A 5,097-nucleotide genomic window follows, 5' to 3' on the forward strand; every position below is an offset into this window, starting at 1 on the left:
GGTAACTTCCCCACCCCCTTCCTCTCACACAAGAAGGTTTGAAAGTGCTGCAGCAGCCCTTTGCCTCTGACCTGTCCAGGCAACTTTACAATTTTTCTGCGGTTGGTCGGCATCAAGAAAATTTTGGAATCTGAGATCGTGGACAAACGCACAGTTATCGCAGGGAATCCAAGAACATCAATTCTGCCTTCATTGTTTTGCCTTATGTAGGGAAATGTGGAGGAAAACATGTGGGAGATGATGCCCATTGACAGATTCTGTCTTAAGTGTTTGGCGCTGGATTGAAGCGGAGTGCACCTAGATTATTTGCTTCAGGACAGAAATCTTCAAAGTTCAGTCTGGGACTTCTTATACGTATCAGAGTGTCTTGCTCCAAGTATTATCCTTTTTCATTTTCCTTCCACAGTCGCCAGGCACGTGGAGTACTGCTTGCAGTCTGCAGAAAGATTTACCAGAGGAGCACATTTTTACCTCCGGATTCCTATTGCAGTCTTGTCTTGTCTTTCTTGCCTCTTATTTTATCTTACTTTTTATTTGGCTTTTCCTGCCAGAAAAATAAGAAAGATATCTTTTCTTTACCACACAATTTCACACCGTCAGATGATTTAATAATCGAATGTGTCTGAATTACTTGATAAAGACATGTGTGCTGTTGGTATCAGAGCCTCACAGAGTAGAAGACAATGAGGGGCCTAGCCTATGGTGTTTGTCAGTTTTGACTTTTTTTTTTTTTTTTGAGGGAAGAGGTTTTGATTTCTCTTTTCTGTACTTCACTTCATAGCTGTGTATTACCTTAAGAGCAGGCTTTAAATTTTTTATAACTGATTTTTAAAAAATGTATAACATTTTAGAAAAATTTAAAACATATTTTATAGTCTTAAATATTATAGTCTTAAAATGTCATGCTCTCAAGTATTTATTAAAATTTAGTATTCTGGGTTTCAGTGTAAATATGAGGGGGCTTCAGAAAGTTTGTGGAAGAATCAAATTAAAAGATAATGGAAGTTTTCCACAAACTTTTTGATGCTAGTTCATATAGATGTATGCTTGTTTATGCATTTGATGGTCCAGATCTTCAGATCTGGATTGAATTCAGTTTCCTATTTTTAAAATATAAACTATCAAATAAGTTCCCAAGTAGATTGTTCTATTTCACTCATTTCTCCTTTTCCAGTACACACCTTGTAAGAAAGAATAGAGAATTTTCTTTATTGTGGACTCCCTAGAACAGACATTATTTTTGAAAACTGGGCAGATTTCCTGGCACAGTAAAATTAACTAGTATTACAATTAAAATATTAATCTAATTTTAAGAGATTAGGATAGTTTGCTATTATTTGCAGATTTATTCACCAGCTAATTGTTAAATGACATTTTTCAAATGGTTCAAAATGTTTATGCTTTTAAGTGGATGAACTTTTAATAAGTTTAAATGTGGGAAACTGTACTATTTGAAAATAATGATAAATTAGCAATAATGCTTTTTTTATTTTTTAAATGTTAGACTGATTCTAATTTGTGGTTGCCCCAAGGCATTTGAAAGAGAATTTGTATATAAGGCAATGAATGCATTACAATTTATACTCCAGGAAAACTGTAGTCTGAAGTTCATTTATCTATCTTCTTCTGCTTTGTTAGGCAAGCCTGCATGTGCACAAAGCTAACCACACCACAGTTTTACTTGCTTAAATCTATGTATGCATCAGTGAATTCTTGTTGCATTATTAATGCCTAAGAATATAGCCAGCTTGTCACTTATAAATCCTTTATCATTAGTAATGAAACATTAGTTGAATAAATAAAATGAATGATTAATTCATAGTTCTCTATCGGAACTTATTTTTACCACCAGCAGGTTATTTTCAAATTTAAGATCAAAGTATTTTTCTGACATATAATGTTGTTGTTGTTATGTGCCGTGGAGTCGGTTCTGACTCATAGTGACCCTGTACAGGGTTTCTGAGGCTGTAAATCTTTATGGGAGCAGAAAGCCTCATCTTTCTCCTGTGGAACAGCTGGTAGTTTTTAACTGCTGGCCTTGCAGTTTGCAGCCTGATTCATAACTACTACATTACCAGAGCTCCTTTGACATATACATAGACATCTTAAAATTTAATAAAATGAAGGACTAGAAATTTGTTTAATATCCTCTGGAATAAGCAAAACATTATTTACATTAAATTGTGAGTATCACATGCATGTATTAATTATACATGTTATATGTGCGCTGTTATTGTTAAGTGCCATTGAGTTGGTTCTGACTCAAAGTCAACCATGTTTAGCGTTTCCGAAGAGGAGCTGGTGTGTTTGAACTGCCGACCTTACGATTCAAAGCAATCTTGCTGTCCAGTGCCTTATCCTGCAGCACCACACCAGAACTCTTACTATATGCATAATAATTAATAATTCCATCCCGCATACTGTAAAATTAGAGAGTCATTAAACTCCAATTGTTACTCTAAATTCTCAGTTGATCAGTTGGTTTGTAGGAAATATATATTTTAATTGCATTATACATATATTTTAAAATCTAATCATATGGCATTTTACCCTTCAAAGCATTGATTCCCGACTGGGGACAATTTTGCAACCCCCAGAAGATACTTGAAAATATCTGGAGACAGTTTTGTCTGACATTTAATGGTGAAGGCCAGAGATGCTGCTAAGCATCTTAAAATGAATAGGATAACTGCCCTCTCCCCACTCCCCAGTACACACAACAAAATGTTAATAGTGTCAAAGTAGAGAAACTGCTTCAAAGGATCTCAAAATATCAACAAAGCATACGTATACAAAATTCAATTTTTGGGGAAATAAAGTGCTTTCAAAAAGATTCAATGCACTTATGATTCTTAGACCTAGGCCACACAACAAAATCTTTTCCCAAGAACCTACTACAGTTTTGTTGCTTCTTAATATTCATTGTAAGTGATACTTGGAATAAGTGCGTATTCTTAAGCCTACCATAAATATCTATGGGGAAAGTGGTTTCTGTCATGGTGAGATTTGTATTTTCTGAGTAATTGGTGGAACAGACAACAACGATTGGCAGTTATTGCCAAATGAGTCAAAATATGAAGAATGAAGAGATTAAATAATATAAATGAAATATTATACAACCACTTAGTGACAGAGATAGGTTTAAAACACAAATTCACACCTAAAACCATTACACTTGTGTACCTGGTTACTTTGTTTACCCTATCTAAGGAAGATGGTTTAATCCTAATTGAATTTAAAGACAAAGGACCTGAATCACATGAAAATATTTATTGGTGCCTACTAAATGCTGTTTCCTGCTGTGACTCTCATAGAGCAAGATGTCTGAGAATCTCAGAAAGATTTAAACTATTTAAACTATTCTAGCCTTGTCAGGTAGTGTGCCCTTGCAAGCCCCTGACTTTCAACTATGGCTGTGGGGCCTTCATTGTCTTCTTTGAGGGGTGGGAACTGTTGGACTCAGATTACTTGATGACCCTTCTCTGAGTCAGCACATTTATACTAGCAGCAAAATGGAAGGGAATCCAGCCTCTGGGGAAGAAGAGATTGGATTTGAGGTGTTACCTCAGTAAGGCTTGGTTTATGGAAAAAAGCTCCGAACTCTTTTGTCAAGTCTTTCAAAAGAATAACAGTGATGCCCACTAGCATTTCTGTAATTAACAAGCTGTCAACGTTGCTATTACTGACCACAGAAGTCTATTACAGACCACAGAATTGTGATAAATGTTTCTTTAGGTCTGAAATGTTAGCCTTTATCTTCTTTTCAGCCTAAGGACAATTTTTGAAACCAATTTTGTTTCAATCATTTTGGATCAGTTATGTGGTAATTTTGGAAGTGCAGATGCTCTGTGCCCACCTATTGAAATAAAGATTTTTAAATGGAAACACAGAGAGGAGGCTGCTTAAGCCTCAGTAGGGACCAGCTGCAAAGCTGTGACAGGGAATTATATAGACAGACAGTGAGAGTAGACTTAGAAAAAAATGAACACAGAGAAATATGTGTATATGTTTACTTTAACAGCAGATATTTTTTCCCTCAGATCTTTAAAACTATGAAACTTTAATCCCATCTTTGGTCTTTTTCTTCTCTTTTAGGATTTTATTTGTGATTACTTTCTTTATTGTTGTGAGGTCTGGTAAAATTAATGTAAGAGAACAGGTATTGTTAACATGTAAGACTGAACTGATTAATTTTTTTTTTTATTTAATTTTTACTTCATATTTGGTTAAAAAATTTCTATCCCCTCATCTTTCTAGGAAGCCCTGGTAACGTAGTGAATTAAAAACTGGACTGCTAACCTCAAGAGCAAGAGCAGTTGGAATCTACCAAGTCACTCCACAAGAGAAAGATTTACAGCCTTGGAAACCCTATACAGGATCCCTATTAGTTGGAACTGACTCGATACCACATCATGGCCACCACCACCAACTTCTTTCTGCTTATTTACTTTTTTATCTAACGTGCTGGACTGAAAGGTCAATATGAGCCACAAGGTCGGTGGTTCAAACACACTAGCTATTCCTTGGAAAACCTATACAGGGTCTCTATGGGTAGGAACTGACTTGAAGGTACTTAACAACAACAATAATCAGTCCTGTTTATTGTCTTTGAAAATTGTATTTTTCCCCAGTGATTGAATTTCTCTGTATTGTAATGATTTGCATTTGTGTTCTCCCTTTTCTGTTTGTTGACTCCATGACTCCTTCCTTCTGCTTCCCAGTTCTCATTAGACTAAACCTTGTTAAAATTATGAAGTATACAGAGACAAAAACATCACCCGTGCGAGTTGTTGGGGTGCTTTTCAGAGACGATAAGGGCATAGAGATATTTTGGAGCAGCAATGCTTCTCAAGTTAAATTTAATGGAAGCAGAAGATGTAGTAGAAACAGCTGGGACTGTTGGTGCTGTTAAGCGCCATTGAGTAGTTTCCGACTCATAGCAACCATGTATAGGATTTCCGAGGAGCAGCTGGTGGGTTTGTTGTTGTTTTTCTTAGGTGCCATTGGGTCGGTACCGACTCATAGTGACCCTATGCACAGCAGAATGAAACACTGCCCGATCCCGGGCCAACCTCACTACTGTTGCCACACTTGAGT

The 5,097-nt window shown here is 36.2% G+C and overlaps 1 protein-coding gene across 1 annotated transcript in view; it reads left to right on the forward strand.

Moving 5' to 3' along the window:
- Positions 1-5,097, forward strand: part of LOC102817652 (chromosome unknown open reading frame, human C14orf39) — a 91,763-nt gene that overhangs the window by 3,042 nt on the left and 83,624 nt on the right. The window lies entirely within an intron of this gene.

This window comes from Chrysochloris asiatica, unplaced genomic scaffold (genome assembly GCF_000296735.1).
Source record: "Chrysochloris asiatica unplaced genomic scaffold, ChrAsi1.0 scaffold00067, whole genome shotgun sequence".
Lineage (NCBI taxonomy): Eukaryota > Metazoa > Chordata > Mammalia > Afrosoricida > Chrysochloridae > Chrysochloris > Chrysochloris asiatica.